Source organism: Metopolophium dirhodum, chromosome 4, assembly GCF_019925205.1.
Source record: "Metopolophium dirhodum isolate CAU chromosome 4, ASM1992520v1, whole genome shotgun sequence".
NCBI classification, from domain to species: Eukaryota; Metazoa; Arthropoda; class Insecta; order Hemiptera; family Aphididae; genus Metopolophium; species Metopolophium dirhodum.
The window spans coordinates 14,169,726-14,192,534 of NC_083563.1; the positions used below are offsets into that span (position 1 = coordinate 14,169,726).

At 32.8% G+C, this 22,809-nt stretch overlaps 1 protein-coding gene across 1 annotated transcript in view; it reads right to left on the reverse strand.

The window, feature by feature from the left end:
* LOC132943217 (uncharacterized) overlaps positions 1-22,809 on the reverse strand; it is a 284,209-nt gene that overhangs the window by 182,541 nt on the left and 78,859 nt on the right. The window contains exon 2 of the mRNA XM_061012095.1: positions 14,147-14,230. The gene's annotated coding sequence lies outside the window, so the exon portion shown is untranslated. The remainder of the gene's footprint in view (positions 1-14,146; positions 14,231-22,809) is intronic.

Sequence of the window (22,809 nt, forward strand, 5' to 3'; positions counted from 1 at the left end):
TAATGCTCGCTCAGAATAATACCGGTAAATCGTATCCCCCAGAGTATAAGTTCAACGTTTAGCACAAACTTTCTTAAAGAGATAACGGTGATGCGTCTCATAAATTTAATATGAAATAGCCATGGCATAGTCTGGCAAAGTAGTTAAGTTGTATACGTATATATATGTATGAGAATATAGGTATTATTAATACGCGGGAGTGTAGACGCGTAAAGTCAAAAAGGGTCTTTACGACGGTAAAACATTTGCGGTAATGGAATAATTATTTCTTCTAGGGCATAAGACAGTTTATTTCGCTGTATAATGTATATATGTAACATACTATTGATGGCCGTTACATCTGGCTGATAATACAAATTTGGGGTTTTAATTGTTCACAAACTCGGTAAGTCACATTTAATATTGGCCCAATTTAAAGTTTTGCAAGACGTTAAATATATGTTTTCGTGTCGTACCGTCAAAGACGACCGATTCGATTTAAGGGACGACAAAGTTTCTTATAACTGAAACTTTTACTTTAATTGAAAAACTACGGATGAGCGCTTATCCGTAATTGTCCGCTCAAAACTAATGCCCTTGATCCTATCATAGGGCTTACACATGTTTATAAGTCGTCTTTACGTTGATCCATCAATATTCATAAGCTAAGTTGGCCGGAAAGCTGAGAGCTAAACGGTTTTTTTTGACCCTTCAATATTAGATAATGGCCATATCCCGTTATCAATATTTAATTTGATTCCACCATCTCGTCCAATCAATGGAAACCTTTTGCTGATTCCGTTTTCTTTTTTTGTCCGAAAAGATTTGTGCTTATCAGACTCTAAAATCGAGATATATTATTTAAGGGCAGTATATATTAACCTTTATAGATTTTTGATTATCGTTTATTCATGCATAGACTACGATAAGTCATACAACGCGATTTGTACCTACGGATTCACGAACTTTGATGATATATCGGTACAAAACTACTTTATCACGTCTATTATTGATCTATAATTTCTACCATATATGTATACACTGAAAGTACAGATAATATAATAATATTTTTATAACAAGTGTTCACGTCATACAACACGTAAAGATCACGCCGATTGTATATAGTTTTTATATTTTATCCAGATTATTGAAGCCTAACCCGGTTAGCTCCCACACGTACTAACCATAACAGAAAACACACAAACAGTTTCATTAAATTACCCGTCCTACGTCGTGGCGTATATAATAGTATATAGACGTTTTTATACGTGCGCAGTAATGACGAAATAAAAACAAACGTAGAACATCACCGCCGTTGTTTTTATGTGTTTTTAACGGTGCCGTGTATAACATAATATACCTTGAAGGGTGGGAGCAAAGCTTCATCGAATTATATCGGGGGTTCGTACATAAAAAGCTACGTATAAAGGGGAAAATCCGTCTGAACCCGATTCGAAGGGTGGGGGGGGGGGCGTCCGACTAAGCTTAATACCGTTTGTTCTGTGGACGCACAGCAGACATGGAGAGTGAGAGAGATACAGTGACAGAGACAGAGAGAGAGAGAGAGAGAGAATACAATAATGACGTGTATACCTTCACGATTTATATAAATATATATTATATATTTCTAAAGAGGGAGATAGATAGAGAGAGAGAGACGGACAAAGCCAGACAGAGTGAGATTGAGCGGCACGCGGTAATAATGTGTAGTCGAACATAACCGGGCTTATAACCGGGAAACTCTTATGTTCTCCGAACCATAAACGAGTCGCTGGAACTCCTGCAACATTTTAACCCCCTCGACGAGTTTATAATACTTCAGTGTGTGTGTGTGTGTGTGTGTGTGTGTATCATACACACTCAAGTGCTACGCTAGGGTATTCATCGGCGCCCATAGGTACGTTACGTATATTCGCGTAGTCGTCATCGTCGTGCCGTTTTGCAAACGCGCTGCAAGTAGGATATTATTATAATAATATAATAACATTCACTGATACTGCCGCTGCTACTTAACGGTCACCGGCAATATTATATTATTATTATTATTATGATTATTGTACGCAGGTATACACGGGCATTATAACACTCCAATGAAAATACGAGACCGGGTAAGGGTGAATCGTATATAGTTATAATGGCGGAGAGAGGCGAGGGAGGCACGGCGACCCCGCAAACAATCTGACGGGGGTTTAGTCCGTATTATGTTCTGTACGGCGACGTGCACTATAGGGTACGACCCGCGCCAGTCCGCCGCACAAAGAGAGTATTCTCTCCGAGTTAGAGTCCACTCTCCGCACGTGTTCATATATGACCGAAACCCTCCCCGACGGACCAAGGAAATTCACGCGTGGTTACCCATTGCGAGACACTGTTTCCTGGTCGCAGGAAGCGTACGGTGCGTATTTCTTGGCGGTGGCGGCGCAGGTGCAGGTGGAGGTCGTGGTGGCGGCAGGGTCGATGGGCTGTAACGAAAACCCGAAGTGGTTTTTTTTTCCCCTCCTTTTGCTATCTCCTTCTTACCTCCGTTAATATCTCTAGTCGGGCCGTATAGACGACACTCAGCCGCCATATACAATATTATATAGGTATGTATAGTTTTCGCGACCAGAAGTAATTTAAAAAACTCATTTACAAACGACGGCCGACGGAAAATAGGTTTTTTTCCAGTAGCACATTTTCTACGGTGAATTAAACGATTTAATTTAGTTTTTTTTTTCGCGTAAGGAAATTTTTAATCACCGCAATCAAACCTAATGGGAATTTCAACGTTTGGAAAAAAGCTATTTCGTTAGGCGACTAAAACAACTATACAAAATATTAAATATTCACAATCTACGCGTGCACAATACTACCAATATAATCTTCGAAAATTTAAGCGTATATATATTTTATAACTCAAGATAAGCGGACGACGTGTTACCTAGCTAACAGATTCAGATGAAATCATATTTAAGATTATTATATGTTGTAATTCATGGCTATCGCCGCCGGGTGAGGACATCCAACCTTCGTATTAATAATTAATAACACTATAATTTATTATAACACCTAAGCCCAAAATTAAACGTCACACCTCTCACCGTCGAGCCATGTCCTACGGTCAACGGGTGGTGGGAAACGTACCGTAGATATAATATTTAAATTAGGTACCACGTGGGATTTATTAATAATGAAATGTCACTGAATTAATTTAATTTTTTTTATTTATTGTGACCCGTGGCGTCTTACCTAGGCCGTTAGAATTCCAACTTTTTTTTTTTTACAAGATTACAAAAATTTCTTTACTAAACGGTGATCAAATAGAGAATCATGCAATTATGTTATATGAAAAAGCACCATAATGTATTTAAGAATATAGTTTTGGGCTGACGATATTACGCAGAATCGTAAGGTGTAGGCATGAAGTATATGGTAAGCAAAGTGTCTCATGTGCTCCAGTCGGACACAAGACTGCAGTGTGTATAAATCAGAGGTAGCTATAAGGCATAAAATATATAATAATATTATGATATTTATCAATCATTGAATAACCCTGACTATATTATGAGGTTTAGATCAGTAGTACTTAAAATTAATTCATTATGTCCCGCGGGAGGAATGTATAATATTATTTTACCGGAGCGAAGGCGTTAAATTTCCATTATTAACATAGGAAACCAATTATTTAGCCGGATACGTGTATCGAACGATGACATTGCCATAGTTTGATCATGAATAATTATGATTGTTAATTATTATAATTATTAGCTAGGTACCTATTTATTTTGATTATAATATTGTTTTTATTAAATATTAATTTGTATTATTATTTGTATTACTCATTTTACGTACATTCGTAAAATATATTAGGTATACAATTTAATTAAAAGCTCAATACACGAGTATTAATACAATATTATACAACACAGTATTAATAAAATTGTCGAATGATCTATATATTTTTTTTCTTTAACACGTTCGTTTAGTCTAAAATCGTTTGAAGAGTATTTAAAATATATAAAATTGTCATCATGAGTATAAAATCGAGGAATGGTTTTATTTCACCGATATGATATATTATTTATTTTATTATAGGCACAACAGTGTTGTAGGAACTCTTCAAAGGAAATCAACTATTTGCTGAAATGTATTTAACTGCGATCGTATTGACGTTTTGCCATAAAGTTTGACGGTTTGTAGAAACATGTTTATGCAAACAAAACCTTTCCGGTAAAAAATGATGGATGTTCCATGTGAATATTATATTGGATTCGCGAAATCGTTCCATTACATAACCAAACTAAATCTGTACGTGAGTACGTGATCCATTCCTTCACCAGACATTTAATGTGATTTTAGCCCGAGGCAACCAAAGTTAGTCAGTGTTACATACTAGTTTATTGGTGGACATAACTAGGTACTGACGGTGTTATGTTTACTATATATTATAGTTTATACATAAATATTCTCAGATGCTCGGTGACATAAAATGGAAAAATATATTTTATAATAATCGGTTCAAATAAAACCTGATCAATCAAATAATAAAATTCGTTAATTTACAACATAATATGCTTATCAACGGGTTGGTTTTTGTATACATTTTATTCAAAATGTTCATAATTTAATTTTTATCAGCCACAAACCTTTTGTAGCTTGGTTATTATAATATCTCATTCATTGGGTGGTGTTTTTTCTTAAAATTTAAAACAATATTATTGATGTTTTTCAGTTTTAAAGATGATGAATTATTAAATTTTCGTTATTGTGTATAGGCTGCAGATAAAACTACTTTGTTAAGTTATAAGTCAATCGCCGAACGAAAAGCTATAGATAAAAATAAATTATATATAATTTCTAACTTTTCAACTAGTTTAGTGTACCAGCATTGAGCTTAACGGCTGCACATTCGGCACATAGTTTATTCGATTCAGAAGTTACGTCACGTTTGGCAAATTACATTTCGTGATGTTTAAAGACAATTCCCCAACTTGAAAGGTTGTCTATATATACATTTTTTAATCCTATTGTGTACAGAAACACAATAATAATGCCATGACGCAACACAAATAACGGCGCTAAACTTTGACGCGTCTCTTATGATCGAACCACGCCGAAACCATTCGTGGTGAACAAAATATTATAAACATTTATTGTACGATATTCCATTCACTGTATATATTTTATACATAATATAAAGCCACAATAAAATAAATATATTCAGGAGGTGTTTCATCATGTCCGTCCATGTATAAACTCGTTATGTCATTCATTTTTTTCTATCCGGCATAGAAGAAATATTATTTCGAACAATTATTTATTTGTTCGAGATTTCCAAAAATAGTAAACATTTTTTCGCGTTTCCTAATGATTATTAGAGATATATAATGTATAAATATTTTAGAAGTTAAAGAACAATAATAATTAATATTTGTTACCTACTAATGAATATTCCATTTAGTATAATATAAGATATAATTATGTACGTTTTAAAGATTTTCGGTTGGACGAAAAACATCTTCGGTCTGGTATGGAAACACCACGACCAAGATTTTTATAAAATCTATATATTATATTATATAATATTATTCATCTCAAACTCGTTCAATTGTTTTGTTACCTTTGATTGTCTGAGCACTATTCTTGGTATGTGCATCCGTATATAATATAATATTATGTGTTATTAGTATTTTATACAGCTACTACAACGGTGTAAATTGTTTTACAGAACAATACACTGTATTACAGCTCTGTCGGGGGCGCACTGGAATTATGGTGACTGCTTAATATAATATTCAGGTTAATTAGTGAATATTCCGTGGAACAATGGACCGCGGTTACTCGTCGTTTTTGTGCGGTGTGGTTCATAAATTTCCGTATATAGAAGCCATTGGTTCACAATGCCACAGGCTGGGCTTTCACCCCCCCCCCCCTAGTCCATCTCTCCCCTACACGGACGCCCGATATTCAGCCGATCGTGGTCAATAGAGCCACAGAAGTCTGCGTAATTAAAACCGATTAATTTTCGCGCTCCTCTCCTCGTTAGAGGTTTTTCGGTCTCGTCGACCGCGAACAAAAGTCTAAATTACTCACATTGCGCCGCGGCCGCTGCAGTTTCGGTGATTATATTATTATTTAACCACGTAGATTTTTAACGACAGTATCATTCTCATCCGTCGCCCGACCGTAAACGATTGAATAAGAAACCTTATATTAAGGGTGGGGGGAAGGGGGGAGGAGCCACGAAATTCCGCGTCGTTATAATAATATTACGCTACGATTGAGAGCGTGGTGAATCAGATGATTTTTTAAACGGAATGAATTAAAAGGCCGCTTTGGAATGAACAAACGATTCAGCGCGGGGCGCGGTCGATATCGAAAACGATTTCAGTTTGCCTCGGTTTGCCACGTCTGATTCGCGTCGCGCCAGGGTCGACGATAGCGATAAGCCTTGTGAGAGGATTTTACTAGGTAGCAACAACTATTTAAATAATAATAATATGTATAACATTATAATATAATACTAATATTAAAACCGCGTTTGGATCAGTGGCACGATGACTATGCCGTTCAAGATAACGAGTGTGAGCTGCAGGGTGATGGGAACACACACACACACACACCCTCGTGTAATAATAACAACTAATAATAATATGTATAACATTATAATATTATATTATTAAAACCTTGTTTGGATCAGTGGCATGAGTGCACGACTACCATTCACTATAACGGGTGTGCGCGGGGTGATGGGAACACACACACACACACACCCTCGTGGCTGTTTTTCAAATATAATTAATACGACAGTAAATAACATTATGCATAATATATTACATCGTGTACATTATTGCGAGGAACAGAAATTCAACATAATTCAGCGTTGGTCGTGGAAGATTACACGTCTGCTGTCTTATAATATTTTAAATTGTTAATCATAGTACGATGACTGTATAATATGTACAATTTGTTATTTTAGATTCTGAGCGGAGCGAGGAAGCTAGTGGTTTTACAATGGTGTTTATTTTTTTTTTTATATATCTTGTATACGAAAATTTTACCAGGAGGAGTACTTTGGTTTCAACATATAGTACCTTAACTTTTAGCAAATTGGATCAAGATGGTACCTTAGAGAGGTCATTTTTCGATTTTCTCAATAGTTATTTAATGCCACGGGAAAAACTACTGACAAATTACAAAAAAACCTCTTAAAATAGGATTTTAATTTCTAACGCTTTGTTTATCACCGTAGAAACAAATAAAAAAATTATAATATTATAATATTAATTTAACTTAAAGGCTATAATAAATAATAAAAATTAAAAAAATCCAGACTGATAAACCGTCTTCGCTCAGAATCATTTTTTTTTATACAATGATATTATACCATTGAATTCAAGTTTAATACAATCTATTATACATTGACTCACTTGTAACCTACTGTACAGTAGAGCGACATCCACTTACCCGCTTTTTTAAATATGTCATAGGTACTTTCGAGGAATGTCAACGACCGTGGAAATTAAACTAACTGACTTCACGTCTGATACTATAATATTATTACTATTGGTCTTGGTTGTAGCGTGTGATCTATCAGCTGCCAACAAATCGTTAAAGAACTGAAGAACTGAGAAAAAAAAATCCAAGTGGTCGTCGGCCTAGTTACACCTGACACGTTAGCCAGAGTTTGGGACAAGTTTGGTCATTCGTTGTGACCTCATAGCCGTTGGGGGGGGGGGGGGAAATATTTAACATTAATTGTCGTAAAAAACTTGATAACCAATAGTTTTGATTCATACCCGCTGCTTCAACTTTGGATGACACGACGTAATACTTTATTAAATATATAGTTTTGAAACAAGTACCTTGTTAGTAGGTATATTATTTATAAAATATATATACTATTATATATTATAATTATAGGTACCTACATTGCTTACGGAATACGCTGTATAATATACCTACAGTTACCGGAATACTTACTGTAAAATATAATATTATAGTTTCGGTAACTGATTTAATAATTGTCCGTGTACAGGCACAGATATTTATATAAACATAAATAAATGATGTGTTACTGCACATACATAATAATAATATGACACTGCACATTTTATATGCTTAGGCATTATTTAAATATCATACTATTAAATAATATGTACAGCAGGAGCAACTGCAAAAAGCGTTTTCCGCTGTTGGAATTTCGTTTAAACGACGGCGCAAACAACCATTCAATGAGCGGTGTAAATCTCAGTGCGCATCGTTGCATGGGACCCGAGAATATTGCGAATAACGGCTCGTCGGCGTTTTCTGTGGCGAGATAGTGAATTTAATCCTTTTTAATAATAATTTACCGGAATGATCCATCATAGAATATTATATTATTATTATTGCTGTTATTATCACCGCACACATATGGAGGGGGAGGGGGGGTACTTTACATTAGAATTCACATCCACCGAGTGCGTTATTATATTATTATCGTGTGTGGGCGCGCGCAGACAAAGGTTTAAATTATATTATTATCATAAACAATAATATCATAATATGTGTAATATTCAGAACGACGAGACAGACAGCTGTGCGCACTGAGTGTAATTATAGTTCGTCAATTCAACAAAGTACGCAGTTTGTTCCCAAGTGACAGCTTTAAGGTGGCTGTTGAACACGAATGCTACACACACACACACACACACACAAGCATAATATTATGAATGTCATTCCACGATCCAAATGTAATGGCTTATTATTAGGAATTGAATCAGACAACTTAATCGCGAGCTAGTAATTATTATTGTTGATTATTATTTTTGCTGCGTAGCATGATTACCTGCTGTGCGTGTAGCTGCGATTATTGCTGATTTAGTAAAAAAAAAAAACTCATCGGACGATAACTGTTACTGATAAAAATATGATTTAAAGAGACCCGAAAATAGTATGCCCTAATTCGGCAGTCATTCGTTCATCCGAGATTTGTTGACATCATATCAATCGAAAATGTAATTTATGATTCGCACTCGTAATCGTACACTATGGGCTCAGAACCCATAACGGTATTATCTCAAAATATTAAACTCTTTACTCTACTTTGAACTGTATACTGTAATATTATACTACTAATTCGTAATGAACGATTTTCAATGATTATCAAAATATCTAAAAATTAACAAAGTTACACTGCGTTGAGTCTTGAATTTTTTTTTGTTCCTAGAAAAACTTAATAAAAAAAAAACGATTAAGTAAACAATTTTAGTTAATAATATATTTATAGTTACAAATTGTTAGTTTTGAAATTAAATGTAAGTTTCCCGGGAAACAGAATGTAGTTGCAGAAAAATTGGTCGTGATGTTAATAAAAAAATAATATGATACAGTACTATATCGTTTTATAGAATTATTTATGATGTTGAAAATTGTTGGTAATTTGATTGATTTAGAATCTTTTAGTTATTTATGCCTCTCTGAATAATGAACGTCAGTGATAATTTAGCAAGGGTGAACTGAGAACATAAATTTGCCCCAGGAAAACAGAAAATTCGGCTCAATTTTTGGCTAATAATAAAACATTTATAAGTTATTGGCCCTAATTTATTCAAGCCGCCAAAATTGTCACCAGGTTTAGGTGGTGATCACTCACCCGCCAACCTAGCCATTCCGGCGACTGAATGTTAGCGGGTTTACATCATAGATAGAAATATAATATATAAGTAGCCATATACGTATTTATAAAAAAAGTATAGACTTTCAGAAAATTGCTTTAGATCATTTTGGTTCTGAGCCCATGATATAATAATATTTTAACGTTATGATCGTGTATAATTATTACAGACACAAAATATACATTATATTAATATGTATATACATTTAAAAAACGTAAAAAATCGTAGTTTACTTTATAGCATTAACTTGTATATTTTACGCTGTAATTCAAACGATTGGAAAACTTAATTTGTACATCGAGGAAAGCAAATAGGAAAGGGATATTAAATAATATTTTATTATTGAATAGCAGCCAGTCCAAATTGTTATAATTATTTTAAGACAGAAGCTGATTTTCGTTGTAAACAATATGTTTCATTTTAATTTATGTTTAATAATGATTAAACAACCTAAATACTAGTTACATCACTTTGCCGTTAAAATGCGAAATTAAAGGTAGGCTAATAATAATAATTGAAATATTTATAAATGAACGAGAACAATTTTTAATGTGCATTGAGCGTTGATTAATATTTTCGAAAAATCCTCTGCATTCCAATAACTACGTTGAAGCAGTGTTTTCGTATAAATAATTTCAGTTCTTAATGCGTTTGTGAGAATTTCGCCGAAATACCAATAAACAAAAGAATTCTTGACGATTTGTTTAAAATCCCCTTATACTATATTTACGGAGTCTGTAAAAATAACAACGTTTTGTTTTTCATCTTTTATGGCACGAAAAACTGCGATCTCTCTCTCAAAAGAAAAAAAAATAGTAATAATGCAGTAATGGAAAAATAATGTAAACCTTTTCTGCCAATCAGTTATTCGCTGTTTATTTCCGCCCCCCCCCCCCCCCCGCGCGAGAACACAACTTCCACGTTTTTATAATATTACCAGTACCTGTATTTAGTGAGAACCCTGCATCGTTTTCCCGTAATGGAATTTGCGGCGTCTAATAAAAAAGGTACTTCGTGGTTTACATGCGTCTCCGGGGACCAGAAATAATTCACAGACCACACCATCTCCGAATTAACCGTCTCGTCGACATAAAAAAAAAAAAAGAAAAATGCCAAGAGACGTATTACGGTGATATAACTTTTTGCCTTAATGAAAACAAATATTATTCTCGTGGCACGTGTGAGGATCGTAATACGTTTAACGTTTCGCAATGACCATTAAATTAGGTTTTAGGAATGTTCTCTAAATGTCCTATATATTATTATATGCGTTAAGGTCTGGTACACAACGTTTCGTCGAAAAACTTTTATCCAAAACCCTTTGGGTCCCAATTTACCAAGTCCAATTTACATTGCAGTTCATGGTGACGTCCAATTTACGTCGTTTGGGCAACTTTCGTCCAAAGCATTATTTGACCGAAAATGTTTTGCGTGAAGTAAATGAAGGATGGAGGTAGTTATATTAAGTGAGTAATATATATATATATATAAACAGTGAACACATTGTGGTATAATACGTAAAATACGGGTTTCAGCACTGGTTTCGATGGCAATGATATTGGACTTTTGTAACTTTCAAGTTAAAACATTTAGGTGGGTACGTATCGTATTTGTATGGAGTCGTTTAAAAGACGAAGTTATAAACATTATAATATTATACAATTGATATCGGTATATCACGATACTGGATTTAGAGACTGATTATAATTTTAAAAAGTGTAAGTGTAGGTCGCCGCAGGCTCATGTGACTTTATTTTTGATAACTGTGATAATGATAAACCTAGTCTATAGTCTATACGTTCGAAAAGAATTAATTCTTATTTAAAGTTAAGTTTCAAAACAGCTTATTGTATACATAAATACTTATTTATTGTTATCTCTCCGACTCTCGAAATTGTTTCTAAAATCGTTGAGAAATCAAAAACAAAAAAAATATCCAATCTCGCAAAGTGCTGCGTGAGACTTGTTGAGCTTTTTTACTATCACACATATCATTGTAAAACCAATAGCACTATCACGCATCACTATTTCCATTACACTCAGAATCTAAAAAAAAGCATGTGTTGAATACAACATAATATTGTAATTAAGTATTAAATTTTTTTTTCATTGAATTGTCTTTTATTTTTTATTTTTTATTTGTACACATAAAGTTATAAGTAATAAAATAAAAATGTATTGATATTTTCTTTTTTACTGAATTTAATTAAACTGGTATAAAGAAAATAACTTATAAGCTTTTAACTGATAACTTAAAAGTAAAGTTTTTTTGAACTTTTAACTTAACTAAGTTAATTAGCTTATCTGTATTAAAAATAACATTTAATCAAGAACATTTTTTTGTTATGAAACTAACTAAAAATGCACTCTTTCTCTACAAAGTTTGTATTGAATAATAGATTTGCGTTAGAAGTATAACTGTGATATTATCGGTGCACAGAGGTTTAGTAATAAGCAGAAACTACAATATTATGTTGTAATGTTGTGTATTGTAATATTATACAGAATAATTCACCAAGCATGCTCACCCCTATTTTAAAATTTTAAAATTTGTTGTACTACTTAAGTAGTGTTCTGTGACGATACAACCTTCTGTTTTTTTTTAATGAAAACCCCCTTTTTTACAGTTAATTAGTTATTGGGTATATTTTTTTGAAAATTCTAATGTACCCAATTCAAAATTTGGACAAGTAGTTTCTCAGTTATTAAAATGTCTATTTTGAGGATTATAGTTATAGTCCTTAAAAGTAGTTTTACAAAAGTATAAAACAGAAGATGTAATATTGTATCTAGTATTTATTATAGTTGGACCATTTTTAAAAATTATTAATTTTGATAAATAAATATTAATCACCAACATTTTAAATCACTATATCCCCAAACTCTAGTTTCCAAACCAAATATCATGGACCTAATACCCTTGACAGAAAGTTAAATAACTCAATTACTGCTTGTTTGAATTTTGATTCTGATACGTCAAAATGTTTAGAAAAATTATCTAGTAAATTAATTGCATTAAAAAAGGAGAATTCTAATTTGAAAAATAGAAGTTTAAGTCACCACAGGACACTCCTTATGTACTACGAAAAAATTCAAGAGTAAAAAAAAATGGTCTGAATATATTTAAAAATTCTAAAAATTAGAATTTAAATAATTTCATTATTAAAGGAAAAATGGGTGTTACGATGCGTAGTTAATATAGCATACCTGATTCATAGATTTTGCTTGTAAAGGAAAAATATCGAGTAGCATGCTATGGTTTTTTTACTTTACACTCCTTAAACCAGTTAAACCTCATACTATATACCTATACTTACTAAACTGAATAGATAGAACGTTTATTGTGGGTAATACAAATGTCGAATCTGAGTGTATTTAGACATTTATTACTGGACGTTTTTAATTTTCTGGTTTTTATAGTTTTGTTCATTATTTTTGTTATTATGATAAAACATACAATTTTAAAAATATTTCGATTAGACTGGAATTTATGGTTGTACGTCATATGTATCTTTATCGGTAGTACTCATACGATGTCAATGTATATAACACACATAGCACATTGAATACGTGTTCAATGTTCATAGCAGTATAGAGTTCAAGTATGTTTGTTTTTTTAAACTATTTTAAAATTGAATTTTGTCAATGTAAGTGATCAATCTTAACTCAGTGACCAGTGACGTTGCTTTGATAATATTTTATGTTAAGGAAAGAGGGACAATTAGAAACTTTATTTGTGTTTAGCTTATTCACGCAAAAAATATGATGTCTAAGGAATGTAATATACATCCATTATATCAATACTATAGTATTGATGCATCATCAGAATTTAAAAAAAAAAAAAAGAAGATAGAAGTCGTTTCTACCATTCACTTTCAAAGCGACCTACTGCGTTATAATATGTATAAGTTAACACTAAACCCTAATACAAACATTTCAGTAATAAGAAGGTCAATAGGTATATCAGTATACAATATAATTATCTTTATACTCATCTCGACGATCGAACTCCTCTACCTATAGATTCCCTGTGAACGTAGCATTGGTACAATATGGTCACTTATATATGAATATCCTAATAATGTACTTAAATAATCAGTATTATTATTTAAAAATTGTTTTAACGTACAGGTTACACATTAATTGTGATCATAAATACTTTGAGAAATTAAAAGCTGAAATTTAACTTGGATAAAATATATGTACATGTGTCAATGATTATCTAGAAAATGAAATGAAAAAAAAATAACAATAATAAATAATGTAGGTACATTTTGGACAAACAATACGTGGAAAACTGCCGCGTGTGTCAAAACCAAAAAAAAAAAAAAAAACAAAACAAAAAAAAATGACATTCGGCACGGGACATATTGTTCAGTTGACAGAATAAAATTATAAAATAATAAAATAAAAATGATATATTCTGTTATTTACAACAATTTAAAAGTTAAATAAATAATCGCTTATTTGTATAGTATAATAATAATATATTTACATGGTTTTATTATCGAAAGCAATATGGTACTTACATTCCGGGTTATGCGACCGAATTGACCGACGTCGAACCAGAATCTCTGTTTCCTTGCTTTCTGCTATTACTATAGTTTCAATATCTAAAACATAAAAGTTAGAAATCAGTTATAGTTACAAACCCGAATAGGTATAATCCAAATATTATTATGATACACATTCAATGGGATATTTTTATATTTTTATAGCAGACGATCTGAATTGTACAATATAATTATTAATTATCTTCAGTAAAATCGACGAAACATATACACATCTCACAGAATCTCACGTTGTACAAATATCAAATTCTGCTCCATTTAAATAGGTATATAAATAATATGTCCAGAATGTCTAATAATAATATAATATTATCCGCACCATACAATAATACAATAATACAATAATATATAAGATGGCGTATATAGGTATCGATGATTGATAATATTGTCTGTACACGAGTCGGACATCACAATATCAATATGTGTGTGATCTATTGTAATATACCGTACACGTAACCAATTATTTTTAGCGGTACAAAAAGCACGGACTTACATAGTTATGTTATGTTATTCAAAATTATTATTTTTTTGTGTTTCCGCTGCAATTTATGGCACACTACGTTTCGCGATGATAATTGCCGACGTCATTACAATAATAATAATAATAATAATATGTCGTATAATAATGCGTGTGTAATACTCGTGCTGCTTGTACTAGAGATTTCCCCGGGGCGTTTGCTGAAGCTTCGTACAGAGGTACGACCTGCGTTATAATATATAAATATAATGTATCATATTATAATTCTCGACAAATTGCATGGTTTTACCGTATACAAGGTGATCCCTTTCAAGTGTTAACGGATATTATTATTTCGAAAAGTTTTTATATCGTAATATACGATAAAACACTAACATACTAATATACAATAAACCAATATAATATATACTATTGTATAATATCTGCGTTTTTATTTTACATACACTTAATTATTGGATGGCAATGCAAAGCAACATTTTTAAAAGGTATAATGGTATCGTTTTTTAAGTTTTTCTTTTTTTTCGTGAAGATGTAAAACATTTTTAATTTCACACTCCGGAGCAGAAAGTTGTTTGGAGTATTTCGATACATACAAATCGAACTTCGAACGAGTAAATGGGTAGTTAATTAGTTATAACTTTATAAGTATAAATAAGTACCAATTTAAAGTTTTTGTATGAGCGGAGCAGTGTATCAATATTTTTCGGGATACCCCGTGTGCCACTCGATTCCACTCGTCTAAACTTTAAATTTTTACAACTAATTATAACTGGCCGTTAAAATTACGGCGAAACGATTTTTTTTTCAAAAACGATATTTCACAATGAAGTAATTTTATATTATTATAATATTATATAGGACATAGGTAGGTAAAAATATTATTTGCAAATAAGTTAAAACTTTTCGAAATAACGAGTGTGTAGGCATTTTAATGGATCACCTTGTACATATAATGTATCGTTATAATATATACACACACCAGTTTAGTCCGTATACGCCTCTGTACGTTTTATAATAATAATAATATAACGTTTACGTGTCAAAACCAATGCCCCCGCGGGCATCGCGTGCGAGCATTAAATGATACTTGGCGTAGTCGTTTTCGAAAAACATTTCGGGTAGTATGTAGCCATATATATATATATAATATGTACACGAAAGTTCGGTCGGTTAAACGTGTATAATACAATATTATATATACCTATATATTATTATATACCTAAATAGGGAGAGGTATACATATATATATATAGCGTCACGAGGGAAGAGTCGCGTCGGCAAATAATATGATGATATACGCTTATATGTATATATATATTAGTATTACGTACCAGCTATCGGCTATGAAGTCCATTATTATTATCATATTCATATCTTCGTTATAGTCTTTGTTTTAATCGAGAACGATCGAACGTTTTCTTTTGTAACAATACAATATTATTATAATATACTTTTAGTATACCCGAATTTCGTGCACTCCCGACCATCTATCGTTTCAAGTAGTGTTCTCCGCGGTGGAAACTCGACTGACAATAATCTCGTTCGTTTCCTTTATTACTTTTATTTATTTATTTATTTTTTTTTGCTGTTGTCGATTTATTTTCTAATTACGTTCGACGGAATCCGTGATGTGTTTCCAGAGAATACGTCATTCGTTAAATTAAATAAAGGGCTCCGCAACAACACGCGGGAAAGTAGAGGGAACGGGAATAACATACAAATTCGTTTGAAAGGTAAATCGGGTGGGATCAATGAGATGACTTTACTTTGCGCGGGTTGACGTTTCGACACAACGGCTAAAACGCTGCCCCGGGTTGACGCTATACATATTATATTATATATACATGTACGAGGAAATAAATCCTCTATGTCCCCACGCGAAACCACCACCGTGGTGATGTGTGGTATTATTACTTTATACGTACGCACATTGTGTCGTTATAACGACGCAATCCCTCGACGGAGGACAGCCACTGGATAGTTTCCTCCTTCTTCTTCTGCAATCGTTGCCACTGCCACGTCGAACGACGGCACCGATAATAATAATAGATACAATAATAGTATAATAATGCCGATATTGTGTTGTTACAACGGTGTGCGCATAGTGTCGTCGACGGGGTCGCATGTCCCGAGATTAAAACGTCTACGGAGAAAAGTCGATTATACGTCGACGGAGACGTCTTTCGAGCTTCTTCTGGGTCAACAGTTTTCAAGAACCAATTCGCACGCCACTAATGAGTACGCTCGCTTGACAAAAACATGTACACTCGTTTCAATTTGTCATCTTCTCCTATACATGCACTAGTGCACTATACGAGTCCCGTCTGCACCAGAGAAAAATGAGCGAGCGCGCACCCACTGCACCCACCCACAACCCTCCCAGAAGAAAACAGTTGATTCGAAAGACATAATATTATTATTATGGCTGATGTGATATTGTACCGTGGTTATGTCGGTATAGTATTATTACACCTATGTTTGCCATCGTACTCAGTGCAACGTTCGTTTTCAATGTACCCGTATGTTATTATATTCTTTACGTTTCACTCTCAGTATTTTACGGCACTAATATTGTGGGTATGAAAAAAATATTCCAATTTGTTATAAAAGATTCTTCTACGTTAAATACGTTTACGAACATAGCTAATAGGAAAACCTCATGTTAAACCCAATAGATTACTCCTCGAGTTAAGACATATTATACTGTTCTTATACAAAGAATGACCTATTCTCAGTTATATCGATGTTGTCTTATATTAATTATTATTTTTTAAACAACCGTACCTAGGTATTATTGTGCAAATAAAATTTCTGATTTTTCGATAAAAACGAGCAGTAATAATATATTTAAATATTATAATGCTCGAATGTGCATTGCCGTATTCAGAGGTGGGGATGGGTTGGTTTTCCGTGTTCACTATACCCAACTGCCAACATTAATTTTAGTTTATCCATGCCTATACGTGCTTTTGATCATAAAACATATCCAAATAACCCACTCTTCTCTTAAAAAAAAAACCTATTATATGGACTAAAATATCGCCTGTCTAGAAAAAGAAAAATAATACTTTACTTAACGAATGATATGGTTTGCACTTTATTCTCTTTATTCTTAGACATAACGAATAAAAGGAGTTTAATATTATTTTTGTTTGTTCAAAATAACAATAAATAAGCCACTCTGGAAGCGAATAAAGGTTGAAACGTTTATATATATATATTATTATAATATGTATTAATGTTAAAAGAAGTCTTCCGACATTTACGGTACGTTGGCCATGATGGAGTTTGAGTAGAAATATCTATAGGTGGCGAGCTGCAGTACGCCCAGCGGTAATTTGTTCGACAAATATATAATTTAATATATACTCAAAGTGGCAACCAAGTTCTCACACTCACGTACCTATATAATATATTATATCGGTATACATTCGTCTCCGTATAAAACGTGATACATATAATATGTAATATTATAGCTGTTTATGGCGTGACGAGCGACTTAACGACCGGCGGCGGGGTGTCTATGCGTTATTGAGATAATAACTACGCGTAATATAACATTAGGTGCAATATCCATTATCCACCTTGATTAATATCAGCTATCTACCTATATAATATTCTGTCGGTTTACGTTATATAATATGACTGTATTATAACTATGATGTTATTTGTTGAATAAGACATCTTGAACGAACGATAAGTATTATAATCATTTAAGTAGGTATTATAATGCATAACCATTAGATACTATATACTGCACACACACTATAAGAATTTTCCCTAATCACGGTAAAAACGTTGTAGTTGGACCCATTTTTGAGTATGGCTCCTACTAATATTTGAAAGCCACACTCTACAAATGGTTCTAATTAGCATGAAAGAGTTCAACAAAAATTCTTTAAGTATTCTATTAGATTTTCAATGTCCCCCTCATGATTACACTCTAGTCTCAAATATTTTTTACTTAGACTCTGTTTTGCTAGCCGTAGAAGTATTTCAGGCGAGTATTGTACAGGAGATATGTTATCTAATACTATAGACTTCCCTGCTCTCTTATCTCTTATAAACTTAAAAGTTCCATAATATTCTACCAGTACCTACAGCCATGTTCTTTTATATTTCCCAGTCCGATAAATCAACTATATAAAAAATGAACAATGGACCCTTAATGTCTATCGCCAATGAAGATCTCACCTACGTTGTTTTAATTATTTTCCTTTTTGTTTAAACTATTTCGTGATTTTATTTGGCAGTATTATTACTTGAATATTTGTGTCTAAGTCATATCGGTTACTAAAATCCCCCCTCCCCAAAAAAAAAAAAAAAAATTAAGCAGGTACCTACCAGCTATTCTGTATGTTATTCAAAGGGGCAGTGGCCCCGTTAATATTATAAATAAACGAACGAACACGGACGCAGATCGACTTTCTGGTCGTCGTCACTGCACAACTACTGATGTCGTCGTCGTGGGGTTTCGTTTCGAATGATTATCGATTTGTACACGAACTCGTATGATGTATTTAGCCAGCGTATATGCGGGTGTACGTGCGTCAATCAATCATCGGGTGTCAGACGTGGCACTCTCCGGCCAGAATGACAACTTTTGGAGCTTCCGGATTTGCTAGTGTGCGCGCCCTCCGAAACTGTATAATAATACGCGTGCATAATTAATACGCGGACATACGGCAGCGGGTGTGTGATCTGCTGGTGTGGGTGTGTGTGTGTTCTGTTGCTGCGGGTGCGGGTGTGGGTCGAGGTGGGTTTCCGTTGCAGCGTAGGTACGACGTGTGTGTATCATAACGCGTTATATTATATTGTTATTATTATGACGTATATAATATCGTTCACTGTTAAACTCGGAAATACACCATCGCGTACACACTAATAATAATAATAATAATATCATGTGCTTGCTGCAGGTGTACGCGTGACGGTGGAGCGAAATCACGCTGCAGGCAAGGCGGTCTGCTGTGACGGCAGATACAATAATAATATTATATTCACGTAGGTTCGTGTTACATGAAAATCACAAGCTCCCGTACGAAAGGGTATACGAATGGCGAATGATTTTGCCTAGTTTCTACGCATGAGACTTTATGAGCATTATTGGCAACACAACACCGTATTATCGTATGATAATAATATAGACGATGGCCGTGTCTCGCAGAATTTTAGTTCCAGGGACGGAAAAAAAATTCGAAATTATTTTATCTCTACCGCTCGTACTATATTTTACTTTTTAGTAGTTCTTACACTTCCCGGTTTTCGTCGATTTTCCGTGATTTGAATCTCAACGATCGTTTGTAGTTGAACAGAAAAATAATAATTTACGTGCAGGGAGTAATAGTATGCTTTTGAACGGTTGAACGTGATGTGTGAAAACATGTTTTACTAATGCTATGGTGCAGAATGTCGATATCGTTATTCCAGGACCAGTGACGCAACTTGATCCAAACCTCCTTCCTTCTGGTTACACGAATAATCATTTAAAAGTATAAAATATAATATAATATGGATATCAATATATCAACTTACAACGAGTTTGTGATGATTTCGTATAATGATAAAAAAAAATTAACTGAACCATATTATGGAGTAGATACGTTTCATAATGTTCGTCACATCAAACGAAATATGGACCCCACCCTTGAAACATTTTCTGGTTTCGCGATGCGGTGACGAACGCATCGAGTTTATCGTGCAACGTTTATGTCTTACTATGGTATTTTTTCACTGGTCCTCACGATGTTCTTTGTAATTATTTCCCATCTCTAAAAATATTCAACTCTTTACATTTGCTTGATGTCAGAACAAATTATATTAAATGCGAAGTATGTAGGTAATAATAAATTGACTAACAATTGTCAAACATAAGCTTCAAACGAGTTCTTGAAAATATATACGCTTTAAAAACTCGGTTGTAAGCACATGTCTAATAATATATTTTGATATAGTGTATATTTTCATCACATTTCATATTTCCTCTAAAGAATACGAAATGTATGATTGGCAAAATCGCAAAGTTCGTTAGTAAATTCTACTTCTTAATATTATACCAATATAATATACCACGTAATCCGTTTAATGCAAACGCAAGACACTCACTATTTAAAAAGTATTTATGTTTTTGAAAATATTTTTTTTACATGGTTTCAAGTTGTTACAAGATAAATTTTAAAAAAAAAATTATATTTTTAATTTAATAATTTTTTAAGTTTTTTACTTTTTGTATTACAACAAACATACTTTTAATTTCATCTTCTTCGAAAGCAGACAAATATCTTATTAGTATTTCGATGTATAAAATTCAGGATTAGCGTAGTTTATGAGTTAGTATTTAAAATTTAGATGAGCGGAGTAGTGGACTAACATCTTACGGTGTAACCGCGTACCACTCTACTCCGCTCATCAAAACTTTAAATACTTATTAGTTGTTACTCTTAAACTACTCGTTCCAAATTCTATTTTGGAATATGAAATTGAAACTGTATGTTCTCGTTCAAAAAGTGAAAACTTAAAAATATTAATGTTAAAAATATATACCTGTATTTTTTAAAAATGTCGTTTTTTAACGATTAGAAACAATGTTGTAAAACCATTTATATATTTTGAAATAATGAGTGTTGAATGATAAAATGATCATATGGTATATAATAATATATCCCATACCATATCTATCGATGATCGAATTGGTTTCCGGATTGTTTGAAAGCATACATTGAAATTAGTATTCCCACTGGAATTGTTCACGATTAATTTAACCATTATTGTAACACAATAACTCTTTCGCGAGTACAGAATGTATAATATAAAATAAATATTTGATCAAGTTTGTAGGTGTCACATATACGGCTTTATATTTTATTTTTTTTAAACATCGATGTATACAATTTTAAACTATTATTGATAGGATATTATCAATTATCATGGACAAATTATACAGTATAATATAAAATTCAGTTGTTCGCAATCGATATAATTTGGATGCAATTTATGTAGTTGTTAAGGACTCACGTACTCCTGCAAAGGAAACTATAGCACGATTATAATGGCACCTCAGGGTTATTGACAAGATAATAACATGTCGTGTGATATAACAATCGAAATCACAATTGAATATAACATGTCACAAATATATATTATTATTAAATGTTATATATATACATTATTATATCATAGATGTTATTAATAGTTGTTTATTAAAATATAAATAGTAATTGGCTTCCCAAACCGGGACGACCTTTCCGATGTATCAAATACTAATTATAGTGCCTCTCATATTTCGATCATCGTGATCTAGCTTCCGGATTAAAAAAAACAACATTTACCTACAAAAATAATTATATTAATTATAATATTCTAGGAAAAGGAAAATATTGATGATACCGTAATGTTATATCAGGGAATCTGAAGATCAGCATCATATACAGCTGTTCGTTATAACCGTCGAGTTCTAAGCACCTTTATGTAAGTCATAACTATATCACACTGTTATATTATTGAAAACTCGTAGGTAATTAATCAATTAATTAACTATTTTTATTCAAGTCTGGAAATTCCTTTGAATCATTTAATTGTACTATCCTTAACAGCGGTATAATATGTAGATAAGTGGCCGAGCGGAACGTAATAAAGTAATTATTATTACTCTGTCCAGATTTAAACAAGAATTTGAGTCAGCAATACTTTTGGCCTACAAATCTATAAATCAGAACATTTTAAAATCTGCTTCAGTGTATGTATTTTAGGTACTTCAGCTGTGTATTTTCATTTACATACAACAAAGTCAGATTTGAAATCCTACAAAGTAAAATCATTTAATTGTATGGTCTACATATATTTACAGTTATAATGATATTTCCTCTTTGTGGCAAGCGATACAAATATTATATTATAATATTGTATTTGTATTGTGTGAGTGACGAATTAATTTCAGCGGTCTTTGGTCTGTATACTTCAGTTGTTGTACTGTTGTAGAATGGGTTTTCTTCTCATATTGAGTTTATGGGGATTTAAGTTTCTCTTGATAAAGCATAAGGGTGGGTATACTGAGCAACTTGCGCAGAGTTATGACATTTATTAAAGAAAATTAATATATTTTATTAATAAAAGCTCGTTGCTCGGAACGCAATTTGCCCGTATC